Source organism: Rattus norvegicus, chromosome 14, assembly GCF_036323735.1.
Source record: "Rattus norvegicus strain BN/NHsdMcwi chromosome 14, GRCr8, whole genome shotgun sequence".
NCBI lineage: Eukaryota > Metazoa > Chordata > Mammalia > Rodentia > Muridae > Rattus > Rattus norvegicus.
The window spans coordinates 101382544-101409286 of NC_086032.1; the positions used below are offsets into that span (position 1 = coordinate 101382544).

The window sequence follows — 26743 nt, forward strand, 5'->3', positions numbered from 1 at the left end:
GCGTGCCCGGCCTGACACGGCACACCTCTATCAAACACCACCCCAACATCCCAGCTCAAAGAACACTGTGGGAAAGGGGAGCGAAGAATGAAAGAATCAGAGGATGGGAGGAGGGCTGGGAAATGCTGTCCTCTGGACATGACACGGCCATTGCACTCATGCACTCACAGCAGCTGTGGTCACCCACAGACGATCAAGCCAGCACAGCAGCAAACATTGCAGCAGGCAGTACCAATAACAGCAACAAAGCCGGGAGACATGTTGGGGGGAGTCCAGGAAAGTGAGAGGGAGAGTTTGGGCTGGGTATGGTCGAGATACATTGTTGGGTATGTGGAATTGTTGAAGGAATAAAGACATTTTCTTCTTAAAAAGCCTGGCATTGGGGTTGGGGATTTAGCTCAGTGGTAGAGCGCTTGCCTAGGAAGCTCAAGGCCCTGGGTTCGGTCCCCAGCTCCGAAAAAAAGAACCAAAAAAAAAAAAAAAAAAAAAAAAAGCCTGGCATTTCAGTACACACTTGTAATCCCAGCACTCAGGGAGGCTGAGACTGGGGGGTTGCAGCTCTGGGCTACATAGGGAGAGCCAGGCCAGCCAAGAGCTCCGCAGTGAGACCTGTCTCAAAAGAATAATAAATGGGGGATTGAGACGCAGGTCAGCAGTTAAAAACATTTGTGGTTCTCGCCTCAGGTCTAAGCTCAGTTTCAGCACTAAATGGTAGTTCACAACCCTCTGTGACTCCAGAGGATCCCTGATGGGTTCTGTTGGCCCCCATGAGCAGCATGCATGCATACACTGCACATACATGTGCACATACATGTTTATAGGCAAGCATTCATACACATAAATAAAAATAAACATGTCTAATTTTTTAATAAATAGTAGGGGCTAGAGAGCTGACTGGGCAATTAAGACTGCCTATGGCTCTTACAGAGATCCTGAGTTCAGTTCCCAGCACCCACATCAAGCCATTCACAGCCTCCTGAAACTCTGGCTCAATGGGAAGCAGTGCCCTCTGCTGGCTGCTGTGAGCACCAGCACTTCCACATGGGCATATACGTGTACACAAGATTTAGAATAATAAAATGTTAAAATAATTAGTTAAGACCAACTACCTGTTAGCTCACTTGTTACGAACAAGCACTGTACTTCATGTGTACCATGTAAGGTTCCAGGACTGCTGTCTTTTAAGCACATGGACAATGAGAAATAAATACACACATTCCCTATTCTCACGGCACGGGCTTAACAAATGCCCTTGTTTTGTGAAAGGGATAAGTATGTATCACCTTTGTGTGTGTGTGTGTGTGTGTGTGTGTGTGTGTGTGTGTGTGTGTGTGTGCCTATTCTGGGATTTGGGGACATAGAATTCTGCAGACTTTGACAATGGAGAGCGGATTCTTCTTCAGAGGAGAATGTGCCGTACTGAACCTGGGACCTGTGGGCTAATTCCTACAACTATCGCCATAGCGAAGAGGTTCCCCTCATCTATTCATATCAGCTATTATTATAAGATAGGCACCACAGAGCTTAGGAGACTGCTGGAATGGCACAGACCATAGGGTACTTCTCGCAGTTGTGAATAGACCATAGGGTACTCCTCGCAGTTGTGAATTACTGAATGATCTTGTACTGCATTTCAAACAACAGGGAATCCCTGGATTGGTACTGTTGGGAAGGCCAGTTACAAAGAAAACCAAATGCGCTAGAATAGCGGAGCTTGGAGAAGATTCACAGCAATATTAAGTATGGAGAACATAATGTACCTGTCCCAAACTCTTGAAGATGAACTCTACGACAAGAGGCTAGCGTGCTAGGCTAGCAAATGCTTTCGCTGATTTCCCGGGCTTCTCTGCCAGTCTTGAACTCCCTCCAAATTCTCAACTGGTTGAGCTATACAACAAAAGAGAGGACTTTACATGGTATTTAATCTCCTGGGTTCTCAAAAATTCAAAGTTAGCCAAGTGTGGTGACATACTCATTTAATTCCAGGCCTGGAGAAGCCGAGTGAGTTTAAGAGCTCCTCCTACCTGTCGCTCTGCTGTGTGCTTCTGGTTACAGGCGTGATGTGTGGCAGCACACACCTTCAATTAAGCACTTGAGAGGCAGAGACAGGCAGATCTCTGTGAGTTCAGGCCAGCCTGGTTTACAGAGAGAGTTCCAGAACAGCCAGTGCTCTGTAGAAAGACCAAGACCCTGCTGACCCTCCATGCCTGACCCTTGCCACCAGACTTCCCTATGGGCATAGACTCTTCTCTTTTCTTATTATTATACCTTTTATTCAGAAGAGGGCACCAGATATCCTAGAACTGGAGGTACAGATGCTGTGCTGCCATGCGGGTGCTGGGAACTGAACCCACGTCCTCTACAAAAGCAGCAAGCGTTCTTTTTTTTTTTTGTTTTTTTTGTTTTTTTTTTGTTTTTTTTGAGCTGGGGACCGAACCCAGGGCTTTGCGCTTCCTAGGTAAGCGCTCTACCACTGAGCTAAATCCCCAGCCCCAGCAGCAAGTGTTCTTAACCATCTCTCCAGCCCATTCTGTGTTGTGGAGAAAAGATCCCAGTCTGTGGTCCTAATGCGGACTGGAACTCATTTTGTACACAAGGCTGGCCTTAAATTTATGTGTTTCCTTCTGGCTCTGCTTCCAAGTGCTGGGATTATAGGGTGTACCACATGCTATGCTCAGGGGTGATTTCCCCCTGTATCTAAGAGAGATCCAGCAATTACAAACCCACAAACTGTAGCTTAGAGACGGCTGCTAGGATACCTTCTTTTAACAGAGCCCGTAAGTAAAAAGCTGAGAAACAAACAGAAGCCCAGGTCACTGGGAACTGAAGAAGACCAATCTACTTGATTCTGTGGAATATTTGGCCAACATGTAAGTCTGGTGATCAATTAATTATCTGTAATTCATTACGAATACAGTCTTTAAAGCTGAATTGCTAAATGACAGCATTCCCTAAGCAGAGAATTTTTCTCTCCCAGTCTACGTTCTAAGAGCTTGAGATTTTAGTACACAGTGGGGGATGAAGGCGACCTGACACCAGCAGCCAATCAAGAGACACTTGTCTGAGAACAAAGATGAATGAAAACCAGGGGAGGAGCTGGCTTCCATTCCAGAGTCTAGAGGCCAAAACCGTCTCCAGGAGCAGCCCGGCCCTGGCACAGGCTTGTGGTTCTATCACGAAATTAAAAACTAGGTACAGTGAATTAATTTTCTTATCTTCAGCTCATCAATCACTTTTCTGTTAAATATTAATGAATCAAGCTAAATTGATCTTCAGTTACACAACTCAACTCCATCAGAAATTAGAAATAGGGGGCTGGAGAGATGGCTCAGCGGTTAAGAGCACTGACTGCTCTTCCAGAGGTCCTGAGTTCAATTCCCAGCAACCACATGGTGGCTCACAAACATCTGCCCTATTCTGTTAAAAAAAAAAAAAAAACTAGAAATAGGATGAACACACACATAGAGGCAAATACACATACTCATACATACACATGCAGATACACACAGTCACATATTCACACAGGCACATACACACACACACATACATACAGTCAGATACTCATACACACAGGCAGATACAACACACACATATGCAAATACACACACTCATACACACACAGGCAGATACACACACATATACACACAGGCAGAAACACATACATACATGCAGATACACACTCACACACACTGGCAGATACACACACACACAGGCAGATACACACACATATACACACAGCCAGAAACACATACACACAGGCAGATACACACACACAGGCAGATACACACACACAGGCAGATATACACACACACAGGCAGATACACACACACACACAGGCAGATACACACTCACAATGCAGATACACACACAGGCAGATACACACACACATAGGCAGACACACACAGGCAGATACACACACACAGGCAGATACACACACTCACACACACACTCACACACAGAGAAAGAGAGCTGTATTGACAGAGCACTTACTGGGCTATGACAGTATTTTATCCTTTCTTTTATTTTTCCTTTCTGTTCTCCTTAGCACAAACTGGCCTTGAGTTCTACATCCTCCTGACCTCACCTATCGTGCATCACCACAGCCGTGCCCTATTTTTCAAAATATTGCTTTGGGGAAAAAAAAAAAAACAGCTATAGTAAATGTATATTGCCTACAAGACTTGAATGACGGATTCATATGTTTAAACTCCACTGACAGACAACTCATTCTGCAAAAGGGATTTTTAGTTTTTAATTCAATACATCAATTTAAGAAATGTTGTGGGCTGGAGAGATGGCTCAGCAGTTAAGAGCACCCGACTGCTCTTTCAGAGGTCATGAGTTCAATTCCCAGCAACCACATGGTGGCTCACAACCATCTGTAAAGAGATCCGATGCCCTCTTCTGGTGTGTCTGAAGACAGCTACAGTGTACTTATATATATAATAAATAAATAAATCTTTAAAAAAAAAAAAAAGAAAGAAATGTTGTGCTGGTGGTAGCCTGTAATTCAGTACTCAGAGCACTGAGACAGAAGAAATGCTGTAAGTTCTGGGCCAGCAGATGAGAGTGAAACCCAGTCTCCAAAACCAGGAGAATACAATGCATAATGAAGGAAGCCTGCTGTAACCTAACGCTGGGGGCCGGAGGCAGGAGGATCGCTAGTTCAAGGTTAGCCTAACTACACCGCCACGCCTCTTCTCCCTTTCTCCGCCATTATGCTGTGTCCTTGCCTTCATTCCTCAGCACAGATTCCTGCAATTTCAGAATCAAGTCATTTCCTGGCTAAGAGACAGAAGTAAAGTGACCCCAATTTTCAATGGATTCAGATTACAACTGACGATAAGAACATGTACAGGACGCTAGAGAGATTGCTTAGCAGTTTAAAAAAACACGTGGGGATGGCCGGTTGTGGTGGCGCACGCCGGTAGGATTTGCTGAAGGAGGCAGAGGCAGGAGGATCACGAGTTCGAGGCCAGCCTGGGCTACACATTTTTGGGGTTGGGGATTTAGCTCAGTGGTAGAGCGCTTGCCTAGCAAGCGCAAGGCCCTGGGTTCGGTCCCCAGCTCCGGAAAAAACAAAAACAAACAAACAAACAAACAAACAAACAAAAACACGTGGGGCTCTGCAGAAGGCCTGAGCATGGTTCGCAACACCCTTATCAAGTATCTTGATATCCTGAATGGGTCCAAGGGCCCCAATACACACTTCTGAACTCCAAGGGCGCGTGTGCACATACTCCCACACAGACACGCACATACACACAATGTTAAAGTAAAATAAACCTTAAAAAATAAAACAATAAATAAATCGAAGCCGGAGAGATTTCTCAGTGGTTAAGAACACTCGCTGGCCGGGCAGTGGTGGCGCACGCCTTTAATCGCAGAACTCGGGAGGCAGCCTCAGGCGGGTGGCTGAGTTTGAGTTAAGGCTAGCCTGGCCTACAGAGTGAGTTCCAGGACAGCCAGGGCCACACAGAAAATCCCTGGCTGTTTTGAGGTAGGGAGTGGGGGGTGAGGAACACTTGCTGTGTGGTAACAGTTTTGGCTTCTTTAAAAAACACAGAAATATTATAAGAATGTGCTTTCATTTTAATCCCAGGTGCGGAGATCGGGTGTTGCGTCACACTGCCCGTATCAGCTGACTATGATTGCAGGTGCTTCAGAGGGGCGTGGTCTTCCCAGCTGCAGACAGTTTCTGCGCCTGTGAGGCCTTTGGAATTCTGGGAACGTTTCAGAGGTTATATAAACACTAAGGACTTTACGAGGCGGCATAGACGATTGTTGGTCATTCAGGGGGTTGGGTGTGGTTAGTAGTTTGGGCTCAAAGAAAAAACAAAGGAAAGAAATTAGACTCAGGGATCTGTAACTGTCTCCTCTTGTGATAGTTTGTATGTGATTGGCCCAGAGAGAAGCATTTGTTGGAGTGGGTGTGGCCTTTTTGGAGGAAGTGTGTCACTGTGGGCATGGACTTTGAGAGCTTCCTCCTAGCTGCCTGGAAGCCAGTCTTCTCCAGTTTGCCTTTGGAACAAGATGTAGAACTCTCAGCTCCTCCTGCACCATGCCTACCTAGGCACTGCCATGTTCCTGCCCTGATGATAATGGACTGAACCTCTGAACCTGTAAGCCAGCCATTAAATGTTGTCCTTATACGAGTTCCCTTGGTCATGGTTATGTTCCCAGCAGTAAAACCCTAAGACACCCCACTCTCTGTCTCTCCTGTCTATTATTAGGGCAAAACAGGGGTGGGAGTGGGTAGGGGTGGAGGAAGGGTGGGAAGAAGAACCCACAAATAGCAAAGACCAGCTACATGCTGTCCTAGCAGAAAACCCAAGGTTCAATTCCTTAGACCTACATCACAACCCTCTGGGACTCAGTTCTAGGAGAGCTGACCTCCTCTTCTGGCAAGACAAGCAGGCGTTTGTGTGTGTGTAGAAATACATTTACATAGTTTTGTTTTGGGGAGACAAGATCTCTATATGTAGCCCTGGCTGGCCTGTAGCTCATTCTATTCATAAAGGTACTTGCACCTCAGCCTCCTGAGTGCTATAATTAAAGGTGTATATTACCACATACAGCTCAGTATTAAAAAAAAAAAAAGTCAAGCCAGGCACATGTCTTCAATCCCAGACCTCAGGAGGCAAAGGTGAGAAGATCTCTTAGTTTTAGGCCAGCCTGGTCTACAAAGTAAGTTCCAGGAGAATCAGGAATACCAAGTGAGACCCTGTCTTAACACACACACACACAGACACACACACACACACACACCACCAACAACAACAAACTGGTACTATTTTTTTTAAAAAATCAGGTAGAGCTGCTGTATGAGATACTAGGAAACTGTATGTATGGAGCTGCCCTGAGCCAGCTCACATCGTCCCATACCACCTCAAACCAAAAGTGCCAGCCTGTCACTGTCTGCACAGATCAGCATGCTGTTTCTAGTCTTCCTTCTTTCCCTTTCTATGTTCCACCCTATGCACTCCTTTCTGTCTGCTCTTGGCATGGTTGCCCTGTGACCCTCAGGTGTGACCCCAGGTGTGATTCCAGGTGTAGCCCCAGTTGTGACCCTAATTATGGCTCCATGTGACCCCAAGTGTGAGTCCTGCCACCTTAACTTCCCTGCTATGATGGTCTATTAGTGGGGATTGTGAGCTAAGATAACCACTCCCCTTTATTTTTTATTTATTTATTTTTGGTTCTTTTTTTCGGAGCTGGGGACCGAACCCAGGGCCTTGCGCTTCCTAGGTAAGCGCTCTACCACTGAGCTAAATCCCCAGCCCCAACCACTCCCCTTTAAAAATCAAAACAAGGGGGCTGGAGAGATGGCTCAGAGTTAAGAGCACTGACTGCTCTTCCAGAGGTCATGAGTTCAATTCCCAGCAACCACATGGTGGCTCACAACCAACTGTAATGAGATCTGGTGCCCTCTTCTGGCCTGCACGTGTACATGCAGGTGGAGCGCTGTATACATAATAACTAAATCTTTAAAAATAAATAAATAAATATCAAAACAAAATGCATCGAAGAACCACAAGTGACTCACAGAATGTTTGAGATATCATCTACGGGGAGAGCAGGAGCTGGTGCCCCAGCAGCCACCTCTGACATGCTGGGGTAAAAGGCATGAGCCACCATGACCAGCTCAGGTCATTTTTGGGGAGGAGGGGAGAGGAGAAAGTAGACACTTAAATTGCCTTTATTCTGTTTCTAGGTAGAAAGTTAATTTGATTCATAGATGGATGTCGTAGCCCACTCCTTTAATCCCAGAACTTAGGACACAGGCAAGCAGAGTCTACATTTCAGGCCAGCCAGAACTACATAAATCAGACCTCATCTCAAACTTTCCCCCGTCCCCCAAAGGGCTTGAGGCAAGCTTACAACCAGGGATGTGTACACACAGGGACTTCATGATGTGGAACACTTACTGAGTTTCTGGGTGTTCTTTGTTCACATTGCCTTCTGTGATCCTGTGAAAAGAACTTCCAGATGGCCAGAGGTGGTGCTGCACACACACCTTTAACTCCAGCACTCAGGAGGCAGGCAGATCTCTGTGAGTTCGAGGCCAGCCTGGTCTATAGATCAAGTTCCAGGCCAGCCAAGGCTAAGCCAGTTGAGGCTACACAGAGAAACCCTGTCTGAGAAAACAAAACAAAGCAAAAATCTCATGAACAAAGTCTTGTCATGGAGTTCGTTTTATTATTTATTTATTTTTAATTTATGTATGTGAGTGGGTACACGGTCGCTGTCTTCAGACACACCAGCAGAGGCCATCGGATCCCATTGCAGATGGTTGTGAGCCACCATGTGGTTGCTGGGAGCTGAACTCGAGTCCTCTGAACCACTGAGCCATCTCTCCAGCGGAGTTCATTTTAGGAATTAAAAACAGCAGACTTGTAGAGAGTAAGGAAGATTGTGTCCAGGGCTCCAAAACTCATGTAAAGGCAAAAGTTGTTCACACACACACACACACACACACACACACACACACACACACGCACGCACGCACACACACGTGCTGTGGCACAAGCCAGTCTGCACTCACACACACACTAATAACAAACACAATTTTAAAATGTTAGAGAGTATGCCAGGCACGGCCCCCCTCTGCCATTTTACAGAGGGACAAGGCTATTGTGATACACACCCCCGGGGTAGGATGAGTAAACAAATGTTTCCACAATGGGGCTGGGCCACCCTGGTGTCCCCTCATCTTCTGCCTCCTGCTGTATGCCTCCCATTTCTCTTAGTGTCTCTCTGATCTGCCTCAGAAGACCGATGCTGTCCCCTCCTCTGCCTTCTCTCTTCACCCCAAAGAGAGGTCTTTTCTGCTCAGTGCCTGTCTTCCTCTCGCGCCACAACCTCCACAACATGGCTTGTTTTGGTTTCTTTTTCTCACAGGCCTGGTGTCATCTGGCCTCCTCTCAGTACATGTTCTCAGAAACTACAAGTGGACCTAGAAACATTACCCTACCCTCTCTCCCTGTCGCCTGGGCCTGGGGTAGCTGAAGTCCACGATGCCCAGTGAGCTCCAGCCATGCTTGAGGAGAGCCATCGCCCTTGGTTACCATCAGCGGTGTCAGATGCACATCCCCCTGGATCCCTGACACGCAGCCCCCTGGGAAAAGGAACTCTACTGGGTCTAAGGGTGGAGCTCAGTGGTAGAGAGCTTGCTGAACAGGCATGAGGCGAGGCTCTGGGCTCAGTCCCACCTACACACAGGAAAAGAGGGAAAAGACAGCTATTTATGAGCTTGCTGTTGTTACCGAGAGGCTAAACTCTGAGGTCCACCCCACTCACATGCTTGTGTCCTCTACAGTGTTCCCACATCCATGTCTCCTGCAGTAGAAATCCTTCCTCCATTTTAGGGAAGGGGTGTGGCAGTGTTGAGACAGGGTCTCATGTACCCCAGGCTAGCCTCTAGTTCACACCACAGCTGAGGATAATGACAATACCACTGGGCTCCTAATCTTCCTGCCCTCAAGTAATGAGATGGCAGGTATGATCCACCATAGTGCTCTCTTCTCTCTCCCTCTTTCTCTCTCTCTGTCTCTCTCTCTCTCTGTCTCTCTCTCTCTGTCTGTCTCTGTCTCTGTCTCTGTCTCTCTCTCTCTCTCTGAGTTTCTCTGTGTGTGTGTGTGTGTGTGTGTGTGTGTGTGTGTGTTTAAGTCAGGGTCTCACTATGTAATCTATGTGACCTAGAACTCACTATGTAGTCTAGGCTGACCTCAAATTTGGAGCAATCCTCCTGCCTCAGTCTTTAGCTTTTCCAATGCTGAGATTACAGATATACCATGAAGTTCAGCTCAACAGGTTTTTTTTTTCTTTTCTTTTCTTTTTTTCAGAGCTGGGGACCGAACCTAGGGCCTTCTAGGCAAGCGCTCTACCACTGAGCCAAATCCCCAACCCCTCAACAGGTTTTTTTTTAGGGTTGTATGTTTTATGTTTTTAATTCTGTGGTGGGAAATATGCTAACATGTGGGTAAGGAAAACACACTCCAGAGACAAGGGAAAAGGGTGGGAAGAGACTTAAAACATGTTTTTATTATGCTTTTACTTCTTCTTAAGATAGGGTCTCTAGGGGTTGGGGATTTAGCTCAGTGCTAGAGCACTTGCCTAGCAAGCACAAGGCCCTGAGTTCGGTCCCCAGCTCCGGAAAAAAAAAAAAAAAAAAAAAAAAAGATAGGGTCTCTCTATGGATTCCTAGTTGTTCTGGAACTCTCTAAGGAGCCTTGGCTATCCTAGAACTTGCTATGTTGAGCAAGATGGCCTCAAACTCACAAAGACCCTCTACGTCCTGAGTGCTGGGGTTAAAGGCAGGTACCACTGTGCTCAGCTTATTCGTGTGTGCGTGCGTGTGCGCGCGCGCGTGTTTTGGACAGAGTCTTACTCTGTACACCGGGCTAGCCTGCATGTTACTCTGTGGTCTGGGCATGCCTCAGACTAGTGATCTTCCTACCTCAGCCTTCCAGCTGCTGGGATTACAGGTGTGAGCCACCGCACCTGTTTCCCAACACTATTTATAAAGGATTTATTTATTTCGTTTTATTTTTAGCTAAGGATTAAACCTTCAGGCTAATGCAAACTACACAAGAGTTCTGTCAGGAAGCTATGCCCCGGGAACAATGAAAGACTTGTTGGTGTTGTTTTAGTTTTCTGAGGCAGGCGTTCTCTGTGTAGGCCAGGCTGACCTCAGACCTTGCTCAGTCTCCACACTTCTAGGATTATAGTCGTACGTCACACTTGCCTACCAGTGGAGTTTTTAATCTTTTTATTCTGTGTGTATGTGTGCGTGTGTATGTGCATGTGTCCATGTCTGGGTATGTATAAATAAGTACATGTGCTATGGAGTCCAGAAGAGAGCGTCAGACCCCCTGGAGCTGGAGTTACAGGCAGCGAGCCGCCTGTCATGGTGGCTGGGAATCAAATTTGGGTACTTGGCAAGATTAAGAACTCTTAACCTCTGAACCACCTCTCAGCCTCTGAGTTTTTAATATTAACCCCCAATAGAGTGAGTTAACAGTCTAGAACAGAAGCAATGATAAAGCTGTAAAGATAAACGTCTTCTGAGCTGGGGAGGCTCAGCTGGTAGGCACTTGCCACTCAAGCTCAGGACCTAAGCTAATCTCCAGTAACCCTGTGTGAGACAGACTGATCTCCACACACATGTGTAAATACACACGCATGCGCGCGCGCACGCGAATAAGCTGAGCACAGTGGTACCTGCCTTTAACCCCAGCACTCAGGACGTAGAGGGTCTTTGTGAGTTTGAGGCCATCTTGCTCAACATAGCAAGTTCTAGGATAGCCAAGGCTCCTTAGAGAGTTCCAGAACAACTAGGAATCCATAGAGAGACCCTGTCTTAAGAAGAAAGAAGCCCTCTCTAGTGTCTCTGAGCTCTGTCTGGTATCTCTGAAGAGAGCTACAGTGTACTTATATATGATAAATAAATCTTAAAAAAAAAAAAGAATGTGTTTTATAGAGGGCTGGAGAGATGGCTCAGCGGATAAGAGCACTGAATGCTCTTCCAGAGGTCCTGAGTTCAATTCCCAGCAGCCACATGGTGGCTCTCAACCATCTGCAATGGGATCTGATGCTCTCTTCTGATGTGTCTGAGAATAGCTACAGGGTACTCATAAATAAAATAAATAAATCTTTTAAAAAAAGAAGGAAAAGGGCTGGAGAGATGGCTCAGCGGTTAAGAGCACTGACTGCTCTTCCAGAGGTCCTGAGTTCAAATCCCAGCAACCACATGGTGGCTAACAACCATCTCTAATGGAATCTGATGCCCTCTTCTGGCCCGTCTGAAGACAGCTACAGTGTACTCATTTATAATAAATAAATAAATCTTTAAAAAAAAAAAAAAAAGAAGGAAAAGCATAATAAAAGTGTGTTTTAAGCCTCTTCCCACCCCTTTCCCTTGTCTCTGGAGTGTGTTTTCCTTACACACATGTTAGCATATTTCCCACCACAGAATTAAAAACATAAAACATACAACCCAAAAAAAAAACCTGTTGGGCTGGAGAGATGGCTCAGCGGTTAAGAGCACTGTGTGCTCTTCCAGAGGTCCTGAGTTCAAATCCCAGCAACCACATGGTGGCTCACAACCATCTATAATGAGATCTGGTGCCCTCTTCTGGAATTCTTAATCATAATAAATAAATAAATAAATCTAAAAAAAAAAACCTGTTGAGGGGTTGGGGATTTGGCTCAGTGGTAGAGCGCTTGCCTAGAAGGCCCTAGGTTCAGTCCCCAGCTCTGAAAAAAAGAAAAGAAAAGAAAAAAAAAAACCTGTTGAGCTGAACTTCATGGTATATCTGTAATCTCAGCATTGGAGAAGCTAAAGACTGAGGCAGGAGGATTGCTCCAAATTTGAGGTCAGCCTAGGCTACATAGTGAGTTCTAGGTCACATAGATTACATAGTGAAACCCTGACTCAAACACACAGACACACACACACACACACACACACGAGAGAGAGAGAAAGAGAGAGAGAGAGAGAGAGAGAGAGAGAGAGAGCTCAGCTCAGTTGTTAAGAGCACTTGGCTGTGTAATCCTGAAGAACAAAGTTTGGATCCCAGGACCCACGCATGCAACAAGCCAGCTGTCCTACATACGTGTCCCTATAACCTCAGCTGCAAGTGAGGGCAGAGGTGAAATCACGGGGCTTTGCCCGCTCCTGGCCTAGCACAGACAAGATAGGCCTGGGTTCGAGAAGACACCCTTCCTCAAAGGGAACAGGTGGAGTGATGGAGGTAGATGGTGGAGGCCCTGGTACCCACCTTGGGCCTTTGCACCAGTGAGGAAGCATGCACGAATGCAAGAATGCCTTTTAGAAAAACTCACAAAAGAGCCGGAAAGACGGCTCATCAGGAAAGAGCACTTGTTGCTGTTGCAGAGAACCCGGGTTCAATTCTCAGTACCCACTGGTGTCTCACAGCTGTCCTACAAAATTAAAATAATAAAATGAAATAAATCTTTTAAAGAGAAAGAACCCATAAAAAACAAAACAAGAATCTCTAGTTTAAGAGTTCTGTTTTGATTTCCTCCCTTCCTCTCCTCCTTTTGTGTGTGTGTTTGAGACAGGGTATCTCAGTGTAGCCCAATTTCATTCCCTCACACTTGCTAGCCAGGTTGACTTTGAACTCATGATCCTAACTCTCCTGAGTAGCTGGGATTCCAGACTAGTGACACCAGGCCCAGCTCTGAGTTTCTTATAAAATGAAATTGCTGGGTGGTGGTGGCAACAGCACATGCCTTTAATCCAAGCACTCCGGAGGCGGAGGCAGGCGGACTCTGTGAGTCTGAGGCCAGACTGATCTACAGAGTGAGTTCCAGGACAGCCAGGACTACACAGTGAAATCCTGTCTCAGAAAGAAAAAGAAAAAGAAGGCGGGGGGGAATCCTACAATAAAACCCAGTAATCATGTTCCTTCTATTTGCCAGAATGAATTGAAAATTCATCCAGAGAAATAAATATCTAAAACAAAACAAACAACAAATAAGACAGATGGTGGTAGAACAAGCCTTTAGTCCCAGCACATGGGAGGCAGAGGCAGGCAGATCTCTGAGTTTGAGGCCAGCCTGGTCTACAGAGAGTTTCAGGACAGCCAGGGCTACTCAGAAAAACCCTGTCTCATAACAGACAAACCAATCAAAAAGCAGCCATACTTTTCTTAGGCAGGAGAGTAGACAGTTTGTATATCAGACACTGGTTTCTTATTCATCAGTAAAGGAATCAGGAAAAAACATACAAGGAACCAGGCAGTTCAGCAGAACTGTTCTTCAAGGTGACTTGGAATAACCTTTATTTTGTTAGTTTGAGACAGAGTCTCACTGTGTAGCCTGTGTGCCTGAGCTCACAGTGAGCAGGTTGGCCTTGAACGGTCTGTGATCCTCCTTGATGTGTGGGAGAATTTACCCAGGGAAACACGTCCCAGAAAGGAAGACAGCAACAGACCAAAGTAATAACCACACAAAGTCCAGCTTGAGGAATTGGAGAGTTTTTACTAGAGCTACTGACAGGGGTGTGGATGAGAGATCTCTTATGGGAGCAGGGATGACTCAAAAAAAAAAAAAAGAAAAGAAATGAAAAAGAAAAAAAAGAAGAGAGAAGAAAGAAGCAACTAGAGAGCTAGATGGTTGGGCCACTAAGAGCTCATGCTGATTTTGTAGAGGATCAGAGTTCAATTCCCAGCACCCACATCCAGCTCCAGGGCATTGAATATGCTTTGCTGGTCACACACACACACACACACACACACACACACACACACACACGCACATGCACACAGAGAGAGAGAGAGAGAGAGAGAGAAATAAACATAAGTCTTTTTTTAAAAAGCAGATACATTACTGAAGTCCATCCCAAAAGAGATGAGGATCCAGCAGCCACAGGCCTGGAGCTCCCTGAAGGCCTTGATGGTAGCTCTCTGGTCCCAGAGGCCCGCTCTCTGCTGTTCCACGGTCAGTGTCTGCTCCCTAGGTGGTTGTTTATTTTGTCTGTAGCTAGTGAGGAGCCTCAGAGAATCTCGACAGTCTCCACCTTCCTGACATATAAGCCTTTCTGTCCCCCCTGGAGGGAGAGATCTGCTGTATCATATCAAAACGTTTGTAGGCTTTGATTGTTCAAAACCTACTTCAATAAGTGTTCTTTTTTTAAAATATATTTTATTTATCTATTCATTTACATGAGCACACTGCAACTGTCTTCAGACTCACCAGAAGAGGGCATCAGATCCCCATTTCAGATGGTTGTGAGCCACCATGTGGTTGCTGGGAATTGAACTCAGGATCTCTGGAAGAGCGGACAGTGGTCTTAACCACTGAGCCATCTCTCCAGCGCTCAGTAAGTGTTCTTAATCGCTTCAACCTCCCTTCTAGCCCACCACCCTGCAGAGGTAGTGGGGAAAGAAAAATTAATAGGGAAAAGGGGGTTGTGACCTCTTTAGAAATGGTTCTTTGGGGCGATTCCAATCTTCGTTGTCAGCAGTCCAGTCCTCTAGCAAACACCAACACCAACATCAGCAGCTGCAGTCCAGCCCACTCTGTGATCACCACCCACGAATCAGCAATGGCAGATTGATCCAGAAGAAACCTCGAGGCTCTGCCAATCGGCCTGAGTCTGCAGAAGTGCAAAAAGTTCTTTGGCAAGCTACTCTGTGGGACATGATGCCAAGAGAAGATCACAGCGTGATGCATGGCGAGCCAATGTATTAACGCGCCAGTGAAGACTAGCAAGGCGGAGCAGGGTGGAGCAGGGCGGAGCAGGGTGGAGCAGGGCGGAGCAAGGCGGAGCAAGGCTAGCCAACGCCAGAGCCCCTTCCCACTGTCTGTGAGGTCATATGTGTAGTCCTTCTTTCTAATATCATGTGTTCTCTCATGTCCGCTTCAGCAAACATCCCTCACACGTGTCTGCTTCAACATTCTAAACATCCTTTCACCTGTCTGCCCCAGCAAAATGTTGTATGACATAGCTGAGTTTCCAGAGGAACCAGAAATTTCCACTTCAAACTTTCTTTTATTCTTTTGAGATGGTTTATCTATTTATCTGTGTGCATATGTGTTTGTGTGAGTGTATGTGCACGTGCGTGAACAGGTGCGGACACCTGAAGGCATCAGGTATCTTTTTACGTGTACAGGATGTTTTTACTTTATGTGTCTCTGCTTACCGTGCCCAAGGACTGCTGAAACCAGAGGAAGACACCAGACTCCCTAGACCTGGAGTTACAGATGTTTGTGAACAACTTGTGGGTGTTGAGATCCAAACCTAAGTCCTTTTGAAGAACAGCCAGTGCTCTTAGCCACAGGGTCAGCTCTCCATCCTCTTGGCAGAGTTTCCGCCTGAACCTATAGTTTGTGTTTTCTGGGCTAGGCTGGAAGTCAGCAACCCTCAGGGTCCTCCAGCACCAGCTCCTCTCACGCCTGGGGTTTCGGGCATGTACTGCACACACAGCTTTTTATGTGGCTTGGCATCTGAACGCCAGTCCTCACGGTTGTGAAACAAGCACTGCTAACTGCTGAGCCAATGCCCTACCCTCAACTCCAAATTAATCCTTTTTTAAAAAAAATATTTATTTATTATATATAAGTGGCTGTCTTCAGACATACCAGAAGAGGGCATTGGATCTCATTACAGATGGTTGTGGGCCACCATGTGGTTGCTGGGATTTGAACTCAGAACCTCTGGAAGAGCAAGAGCAGCCAGTGCTCTTTTTTTTTTTTTTTTTTTTTTTTTTTTGGTTCTTTTTTTCGGAGCTGGGGACCGAACCCAGGGCCTTGCGCTTCCTAGGCAAGTGCTCTACCACTGAGCTAAATCCCCAACCCCTGCAGCCAGTGCTCTTAACCACTGAGCCATCTCTCCGGTCCCTCTTTTTTTTTTTTTTATTAACTTGAGTATTTCTTATTTACATTTCGAGTGTTATTCCCTTTCCCGGTTTCCAGGCCAACATCCCCCTAACCCCACCCCCTCCCCTTCTTGATGGGTGTTCCCCTCCCCATCCTCCCCCCATTGCCGCCCTTCCCCCAACAATCTCGTTCACTGGGGGTTTAGTCTTAGCAGGACCAAGGGCTTCCCCTTCCACTGGTGATCTTACTAGGATATTCATTGCTACCTATGAGGTCAGAGTCCAGGGTCAGTCCATGTATAGTCTTTAGGTAGTGGCTTAGTCCCTGGAAGCTCTAGTTGCTTGACATTGTTGTTCATATGGGGTCTCTAGCCCCTTCAAGCTCATCCAGTTCTTTCTCTGATTCCTTCCACGGGGGTCCTGTTCTCAGTTCAGTGGTTTGCTACTGGCATTCGCCTCTGTATTTGCTATATTCTGGCTGTGTCTCTCAGGAGAGATCTACATCTGGCCCTTTTTTTTTTAACCTTCACTTTGAAGTTTATATTGTAGCCTTTTCTTCAATATCATGTAACTGACTGATCAAGACTGTTTATAACGTAACACTTGGCCTATGTGTAAGCGTGCATGTATGCACATGTATGTGTGTGCTCATGGAGGACAGAAGTCATATCCCCTGGAGGTAGAGTTATCACCAACCATGAGTCACCTGATCGGGACACTGGGAACAAAACTCTGGTCCTGAGACAGGATCTCACCAAGTAACTCTGGCTGGTCTGGAACTTGCTATGTAGACCAGACTGACCTTAGACTCATAGAGATCCACCTGCCTCATCCTCCCAAATGCCGGGGTTAAAGGTGTCCGTCACTACACCCAGTCTATCCCCTTTTAAAAAAAAACAGTATGTTAAGTGAAGAAGGATGTTGTCCAACTGCATGCTCAGAAAACTCTCTGCTTCTACACGTGAGGAATCTTTTCTGTATGAATTTGTATTCACTTTCCCAGTGAAGGCTGCTGAGACAATTCTTTGGGATTAGCCTGATGTTCTCCTTATATAAGTAATAATATGAGCTGGAGAGATGGCTCAGCGTTTAAGAGCACTGACTGCTCTTCCAGAGGTCCTGAGTTCAAATCCCAGCAACCATATGGTGGCTCACAACCATCTGTAATGGGATCTGATGCCCTCTTCTGGTGTGTCTGAAGACAGCTACAGTGTACTTACATATAATAAATAACTCTTTAAAAAATAATAATACAATTTTCTTTTTTTTTTTTTTTTTTTTTTTGGAGCTGGGGACCGAACCCAGGGCCTTGCCAGGGCCTTGCGCTTGCTAGGCAAGTGCTCTACCGCTGAGCTAAATCCCCAAGCCCCGTAATAATACAATTTTAACTCTTAATTGTGCATGTTGACTTTGTGTCTACTGGGGTGACAGGGACTGTGAGGCATTGGGTTACAATTACGCATTGATCAAAATCCTTAGAATGGAGCATAGTGGGCTGTGTCACATGACACCAGTGCTCCTGCCTTCAGGAAGCTGCCACAGGGGCTGGGGGTGGGGTCCAGACTTCATAGGTACATCCGATATTCTGGGTTTGATTTTAAATTTGAAGTGACTACTTGCTATATTTCACAACGTATCCCAATGACTTGGATACAAATGTATTATTGCTAGACTTGAAGGTGCCCACCTGCAAATCCAGCGCTCTCTGCAGGTGAAGGCGAGGGCTCTCCACTTCCAGGCTAGCCTCAGCTACAGGGTGAGGCCCAGTCAAAACAAACAAGCCTCAACAAGCAGATCCTTTGCTCTGCTGGAAGGCCAGTGTTTATTCTTAGTTGGGAAAGTCCTTGGGGACACAGAGATGCTCTTTTTGGAGAAAAGGAAGTTTTAAAAATAGGGGTGCAACTGTGTGTGTTGTAAACTAATGGGCTGAGCAGGGCCGAGGGGAAGGCTGAGGTGGCCAGCCAGGGGCGGGAGTGGACAAAGAAAGGAAACGCAGAACAATAGCGCCCTCCACCTCTGCTCCTGGGAGGGGCTGTGCCTCAAGGGCGGGATTGGCTCAAGTCAGTGCAGCACAGGGATTAGAAATTCCCTCACAGAAGCTGCTTTCAAATATTTTCTGTGAACTCTAAATGTGGCTGTGGGAGGAGAAGCAGCTCCAGAACCAGGTGCTTCTTCTCCGGGCCCCACTTTGGCTGACGATGGTGGCACCTCAATTAGTCGCTTTCTTTGTTTTTACTTAGTATTTTCCTCTTCTTCTTTTTTTTTTTTAATCTTAGAATCTCACATAGCCCAGGCTGGGCTGAAACCCGTTGTAGCTGAGGATGACCCTGAGTTTCCTGATCCCTTGACTTCTTCCCCAAGTGCTGAGATTCCAGACGGCGTGCCGCCACACTTCACGGTTGCTCGGCAATTTATTTAGGGATCAAATTTGTCAGTGATTCATAAAATCTTTTCATTGAGAAAGCTGCTCTTAAGCCTGCATGCTGCACTCCCAGCACTCAACAGGCAGGAGGAGGAAGGTGTCTGTCTGCCAACATTCAGAGCAATAGTCTGTCTCAAAAAGGAAGGAAGGAAGGAAGGAAGGAAGGAAGGGAGGAAGGGAGGGAGGGAGGGAGGGAGGGAGGGAGGAAGGAAGGAAAGAAAGAAGGAAGGAAGAGAAGAAAAGAAAGTAAAGAAAGGAAGAAAAGAAGGAAGGAAGGAAGGAAAGAGAAAGAGAGAAGAGGTCATTCAAAAACGGAAAAGGAAAGGAAAGAACAGGCTGCTCTTTCTTGCTGTTTCTGTTTGAGTGGTGCTTTCGCTTTTTAAAACAGGGTCTCACATAACCAAAGCCTCGAACCCTCTATATAGTTAAGGATGACCTTGAACGTCTCATCTACCTGGTTCTCCCAATGGCAGGGCTGGAGGTGAGGGTCCCCAGCTAGAAACCTGCTGTAATCCTGGCACTGGGGAGGTACAGGCCGTGAGACTTGGGCCAGCCTGAACTACAAAGCAAGTCCCAGGCTAGCCAGGGAAGGCTCCATAATGAGACTATCCCAAAAAACAAAACAAGTTCAACACAGGAGTGGAGAGACGACTCCATTAAGGTGCCATCTATGCACACAGGAGAGTTAGTTTGGACCCCAGGACACACACAAACCCCTGGTGGCACAGAAGCACCCCTGCAATTCCAGCACCGAAGGAAAAAATAGGGACCCTCCCCCCCATAGCTGCCTAATGATCTGGGTTCACTGAGAGAACCATAGAAGAGTAACCCTGTCACCCAACTTGGGAGTCCACACGCATACATGGACATACACAGAGGCACATGCACATGCACATAGGTGTGTACACCACACACATGCACAAGGAGAAGAGAGGAGTGCTCTGTGTTGTCTGGTTGTTATCTCCGTCTGAAAGCTTTGCCTAAGTCAGAGTCGGGATTCCTCTAACTTGGGCACCTCACCTAAATGCCCCGGTCTGCTGTCCTGCCAACGACCATACATGATCTCTCACCTGATTTTATCATGATGTTCATCAAAGCTCATTGCAAAGGGGAGGTGTGAACTGACGATTCCGGTCCCAAGTTGATCTTCTTTGGTTAGAGTGTGGCTGTCAACATGTCACACGCTCGAAAGAAAGTAACAAGCTGGATCAACTGTGTGGATCACTCTGGAAAGAAATTAATTAATTAAAATAAATTGGATCACACTTAGCTATATATTTCAGGCTGAATTATTTATTATGGTTTGTGTTCCTGGAGCTATTAGAACAGGATCCTCCTGGTGGATGGAGGGAATTCCTTTGCTCTGAGCTCCGTCTGACCTAGGGGAGCCCCTTTACCCATCCTCCAATCATTGTATTGGAGCATACCGGTCTTCCCACCTCAGGCCTTACCAGTGTTCACACACACAGCCCCTGAAGCCAGTGAGTAACCAGCACTTCTCTAAGTTTCGAGTGCCCATGAGTGTCCTGGGGATCATTTAAAATGCAGAGCCCATGTTAGAGACATGGCTCAGCAGTAAACAGCACATATTTTCTCCCTCTGTCCGTCCTTGTCTTCTTTCCTTCATTGTCTCTTCCTGAGATATGACCTCGCCATACAGCCCCTCGCCGACCTGAAATTGCAACAAAACTCCTGCTCTTGCTTTCCGAGTATAGGGACTATAGACATCCTAAAATTCTGTCTGTTTCGGGGAGAGCGGGATGGTCGGGTGAGACAGTCTCCTTAACCAGGCTGGCTTCAAACTCAGAGATCCACCCGCTTCTGCATCCTGAGTGCTGGGATTAAAGGCCTGTGCCTCCAAGCCTGGATAAAAATCTTTCATTTTAGGGGTTGGGGATTTAGCTCAGTGGTAGAGCGCTTGCCTAGGAAGCGCAAGGCCCTGGGTTCGGTCCCCAGCTCCGAAAAAAAGAACAAAAAAAAAAAAAATCTTTCATTTTAACAAGCGCTCAGTCGCTGCTTCTTTGTGTTTTACATCTAAAATAACAGGGGGATACTCTGTTATATCTGTCACTATCGTTTATAACTCCCTCTGGAAACGGATACTTTTTTTTTATGAAAAACAACTGATTTCTTTAATTAATAAATGAATGCTGCTTTCAGATTTCATCTGTGATATGCAGCCAGGACGAAGGTCATACGAAGGTCATATGAAGGTCTTACAAAGGTCATAAACAAATGTGCTGAATGTGAATGCACGGAAAACAGAAACAAACTTCTCTTTGGGCCCATGGTTCTTCGGCTCCTGCCACACCCACTGCAGCCAGGTGTGGAGCTGCACACCTTTGGGCCCAGAGTGTGGAAGGCAGGAGAGGCAGATCTCTGTGTTCAAGGCCAGCCTGGGCTACAGAATGAATTCTAGGACAGCCAGGGCTATGAAGAGAAACCTTGCCTTGAAAACTTTTTTTTTTTTTCGGAGCTGGGACCGAACCCAGGGCCTTGTGCTTGCCAAGGCAAGCGCTCTACCACTGAGCTAAATCCCCAACCCCTAGAAAACTTTTTTAAAAATTAAAAAGTTGTTCTTTTTATGTTTTAACAAAACACCATGACTAAAAGGAACTTGCAAGGAAGGGGTTAATTTCATCTATTATTTCCCATCATTGAGGGCATCAGAGCAGAAACTCAGGGCAGGAATCTGGGGCAGAAACTAGGAAGGTTGTTTACTGGCTAATGGCTCACCTGCCCAGGGCAGGTGGCTATTCCTGGTTGTCAGCTTGACTAGATCTGGAATGAACTACAATCCAGAATTGGAGGGCACACCTGTGATCCAGATCTTGAGTCTGGCAGACATAGTTTCTGACCTGGATCTTGACATGCAGATCCTGAGGCATAGTGGCCATGAAAAGCTTAAGCCCAGGGAAGGTAGTACACGCCTTTAATCCCAGGAGACTGAGGCAAGGAGATCTCTGAGTTCAAGGCCAGCCTGTGACAAAGCAAGTCCCAGATCCAGGCCTGGTGGTGCACACCTCAATCAAGGCCACACCTTTTGCTGGAGACCAAGGACATCGGAAGAAGGAAGATTCTTCTTTGCCTGTTGCACTTCCCTGCCAGCGCATCTGTTGGAACCTATTTCTACAGCACAGCGGCTGAAACAACCAGCCTCCTGGGACTGAGCAACACTAGATTCTTAGACTTCCCATCCACAGCTGCCCCTTGTTGGGTTAGTTGGACTGCAGACTGCAAGTCATCACGATAAATTCTCTTGACCTATAGAGACACTCCATAAGCTCTGTAACTCTAGAGAACCCTGACTAATACAGGAGGTATTGCCCACACTGGTCTAGGTCCTCCCACATCAACCCTCAGTGAAGATAATGTCTCACAGACAAGGCTAATCTGCACCAGGCAATTCTGAAGCCGAGCTTCCCTCTTCGAAGATGACCTGAGGGTGTGTCAAGTTGACAGTAAAAACTAATCAGCATACAAGTATATTTATTTTTCTTTAAATAAATAAACAGGGGTCTGGAAACATATTTCGGAGGTAGAGTATCTCTCCAGTATGTGTGAAACCCTGATTTCAATTCATCCCCAAATATTTAAATATATACATACATTTCTATATACACCACCCATATTTATAATATACATCTTCACACATACAGAGCACTTTATACAGGAGCTAAGATTTACTAATATAGACAAATCACTTTCTCAAAAAAGTACACAAGGCAGTAGATTGTGAGGATTAGGAGATGATCTAGTTGAAATCTTTTGGCCAAATGCCTAGTTCTTACATGCTTAGTTCAAAACATAGAACAAAGGGATGCAGAATACTTGAGAAATTTCATAAAATGAAGATCCTTAGTGGTTGACAAACACAGGAAGACGCACCTCGAGAGTAAACAGCATGCAGATTGCTGCACGGGATCCTGAGCTGTCCTGACATCAACTCTTGTCCAAGACAGAGCGGCAGGAAGGTTGTAGGCGGTGGGGCACACCTTCCTTTAGTCCCAGCAGGAGGGATCTGGAGGCAGAGGCAGGAGGATCTGGAGTCTGAGGCCAGTCTGTTCTGCAAAGCAAGTTCCAGGGCAGCCAAGGCCACACAGAGAAACTGCCTCAAAGAACAAACAAACAAACAAAGGAATCAGGAAGATCAAGAGATCAAAGCCGAGAGGGCTATAGAATGCTTATCTCAAAGCCAAAACTTAGCAGCTGGTCTTTGTGACTCAGACTCTGAGAAAGAGACCTGAAAGTCTGAGACAAGACAGGACTTCATAGCAAGACCATTTCAAAAACCAAAAAACAAAGCCAAGTGCCTATTATCTCAGCAACTGGGATTTAGAGATGGGAGGGTCAGAAATTCAAGATGAGCCCTGTGTACGTAATGAGTTCAAAGTCAACCCGAGATACAACAGCGGCGTCTCAAAAACAAAAACAAAAAAACAAAAACGGGGCCAGGCATAGCGGCTCCCGTCTTTAATCTCAGAAACCCTGAGGCAGTCACAGGCAGATCTCTGTGAATTCAAAACCAGCCTGATCTACAAGAATGAAAGTTCCATGGGGCTGGGGAGATGGCTCAGTGGTTAAGAGCACCCGACTGCTCTTCCCCAGGTCCTGAGTTCAGTTCCCAGCAACCACACAGTGGTTCACCACTGTCTGTAGTGAGATCTGATGCCCTCTTCTGGTGTGTCTGAAGACAGCTACGGTGTACTCATATAGAATAAATTAAAAAAAAAAAAGAAAGAAAGAAAGAAAAAAGAAAAACTAACAAGGTAACCCACGGGGTAAAGGCTCTTGAAGAGAGAGACAGAGCGACAGAGAGACAGAGACAGAGACGGAAAGAAGGAGATTGAGGATTCAGGGAGAGAATGGTTAACATTGAAAAGCCCAAAAGAAAAGGGTAGGCAGGGAAAACAGGTTTAATAGGTGAAAGGAAGGGTATTATTTTAGAAGCAGGAAGTCGGGGGAGTTTCTCTTAAAGATTTCTGCTTCCACTGAAGTTGGAGTGAGGTCATTCCTAGAGGCAGAAGCGGGAGTGGTGTTCTGAAAGAGTTACTAGTGTGGATGCAGAAAAAGTGCTCTCGCAGTTCCCATCCTCTTGCCGGTGGCACTACAGAGGGGCAGGGTCCCAGCACTGCTGAGCCAAGAGCACAGGCTAGGGAGGGAACACAGGGAAGGGGAGAGGGAACATGGCCTTGAAGGAGAACGGGGTAGGGTCAAAGTTGCAAGTAGGAGCCGTCCAGTCCAGTTCACAGCGTCCTGTTGTTAACACTTATATGTCCTCTCTCACTGTGTACATAAATATATTTATAAAATGTAAATGTCTCTTTTCATTTACATTAAAAAACAAGAAAATAAAAATATTTCTTGTGGGGGCAGTGGGAGTACAGGCCCTTAATCCAAACACTCAGGAAGCAGACACAGGCAGATCTCTGAGTTTGAGGCCAGCCTGGTCTACAGAGTGAGTTCCAGGACAGCCGGAGCTACCCGCAGAGAAACCCTACCTCAACAACAACAAAAAAAAAGGTTTTCTTCCTGGGTGTGCTGGCACACACGTATAACCCCAGCACTAGGGAGTTAGAGGATCAAGAGTTCAAGGTCACTCGTGGGCAGGCTGGCCAGACCTCGGTCTCAAAACCCAAAGCAAACAACAGTAACAAAGACTCAGGGAACATTTCAGCACAGAAGATAAACGGGAAGATAGGTGAGGGCAGTGGATGGGGGAAGGGCTGTGAAATGGCGTCCCCTGGGAGAGACACAACCGTCCAGTCACAGCTTACGGAACTAGGCGCCTTCACCGGCTCTGCACAAGAACAGGCCCATGAACAGTCAGGTGTGGGCAGAGGAGAGGCTCAGGGCCCCGCCCTTCTATGCTGAACTACATGCTACATATGGGTTCTGAAAGTCACTGCCTGCAGCTGTATGACATGGTGATTCCACCAGGTTCCAGTGACCAAATACATGGCTCTAGTTAAACTAAATAGGTCCCAAAGTCTTGATTCTGGGGAAGGCGCTTGTGGCAGTAAGGGCTGGAGGGGAGGTAAAGAGACTGGGAAAGAAGAGAGCGTGAGGGGAGAGCAATCGGAGTGCATTAGCTTTGAGAACCAGTATAAGACAGCGGAAGGAAAGCACAGTGCCTCAGGGTGTGGTGGCGTCCACCTGGAGCTCCAGCCCTCGGAAGGCTGAGGGAAGGGGATTGAAAGTGGGAGGCTGGGGTTGGGGATTTAGCTCAGTGGTAGAGCGCTTGCCTAGCAACCGCAAGGCCTGGGTTCGGTCCCCAGCTCCGAAAAAAAAAAAAAGAAAAAAAAAGAAAGTGGGAGGCTGTAAGCAAGAACCAAGAAGGAGGCTGGAGAGAGAGTTCAGGGCTAAGAGCACCTGGGACAGACAGATAGACCGATGACAGATGATGACAGATGGACAGACACACACACACACACACAAATGATATATTAAAAAAAAAAAAAGGTGACAAGTCGGTTGTGGTGGCGCACACATCGGTAGGATTTGCTGAAGGAGGCAAAGGCAGGAGGATCACGAGTTCGAGGCCAGCCTGGCCTACACATTTAAAAAAAAAAAGGCGACGGGAGGGTGAGGCGTAGGTCAGTGATCGAGCATTTGCCCTTCACGGCCCCAGTCCGTTTGGGATTGTGGCGCACATGTCTTTAATCCTAGCACTCACAGGCAGAGGCGGGGCCAAGACACCTAACGAGGGCCTTCGTCTTAATGGTTTGTTGGGTGCATGAAACTTGATACAAGTTAATTAAATACTGATATCTCTGGACTCCGGATTTTAAAAGTTTGTGTATGTTTCTGAGATGGAACTTGGGGTTTATACTTGTTTGCTTGGTTGGTTGTTGTGTGAGCCGCCGCCCCTCCCCCCCAGCAGATAGTCTCGCTCTAGCCTAGCATGGCCTCCAGGGTGTGACAACCTCCTTCCTGTCTCGATTCCTAAAGCGCCTGGATTACTGTCTCGATTCCTAAAGCGCTAGGATTACGAGTACGCATTGCCATCCATGCTAGGCTAATGTTCTGTTTAGAAGTATGTTAAGGATTAAGGCTATCGCTGGATGGTTTAGCATTTGCTTAGCATGAACAGGGGCTAGGGGTCCAAGCCCAGCACTGACAAAAGAGGGAGAGGAAGATGGAGGGAGGGAGAGAGAGATTCTTAAGTAATAACTATAAATTCCCATGCAATAATTCCTTTTTTAAAAAAAAAAGTGAAATTCTATTTGTTCACTCTTTCCTTCTCCAAACATTTATTGAGCACAATTTCTTAATCCCAAGAGAATAGTGGCTGTGGCCTTTAATTAGAACTGTAAAGGACTGCTGTAGAGTGGAAAAAGCAAGACCGAAAACAAGCAATTAAGACACTGGTGGGTCTTTAATCCCAGCACTCGAAGGCAGAGGCAAGCAGTTCTGAGCCAGGCCAGCCTGGTCTACAGAGTGAGCTGGAAGCAGCCGGGGCTGCACACACACATGGAGAGCCCTTTTTGGGAAACAGGACAAGACGGACACAAAGACATCTGGTGGGTTTAACATAACTTGGGGTGGAAGGAATGAACACCAAGCGAGGCCAGTCTGGCAGGCAGACACGGCTACCAACAGGCACCGATATCTAAAAGGCTCTTTAGGGATGAAACAGGGCTAGCTCGTGAGTACCTCAGTGGCACAGCACTTGCCCGGCGGGCATGAGGCCCTTGAATCACTCTTCAGTGTTTCCTTGAAACCAGCAGGAAGTGGGAATATGGCTGCAGGAGAGGCCTTCTAAGGAAGTAGGAAGCACCCTTCTGTGCTCACCGTCCCAGTCAGAGGCCTAGGGTCTAGAGCTGTAACAGCAAGCAAGACAGGTACGTGGAGGAGGGGAGAAGCAATCCCTAAGAAAACCTTGAAACCAGAAGAGAGGACACCAGAGTCGCTGAGGGAGAGGCATCCAAGGACAGATCAGAGTGGAGCACTGGAGGAACCTCAGGAGGAGGCA

General features: G+C 46.6%; 2 long non-coding RNA genes across 2 annotated transcripts in view; one reads left to right on the top strand and one right to left on the bottom strand.

Moving 5' to 3' along the window:
- Window positions 1-2491: 2491 nt before the first annotated feature.
- On the top strand, window positions 2492-6203 carry LOC120096542 (uncharacterized). Its single transcript, XR_005493052.2, has 3 exons — window positions 2492-2870; window positions 2978-3192; window positions 5603-6203. It is a non-coding gene; the product is annotated as an uncharacterized LOC120096542 (long non-coding RNA).
- Window positions 6204-13987: 7784 nt separating this feature from the next.
- Window positions 13988-26743, bottom strand: part of LOC134481879 (uncharacterized) — a 37716-nt gene continuing 24960 nt past the window's right edge. The window contains exons 2-3 of the long non-coding RNA XR_010057760.1: window positions 19839-19994; window positions 13988-15124 (exon numbers count right to left, since the gene is read on the bottom strand). This is a non-coding gene — a long non-coding RNA (uncharacterized LOC134481879). The remainder of the gene's footprint in view (window positions 15125-19838; window positions 19995-26743) is intronic.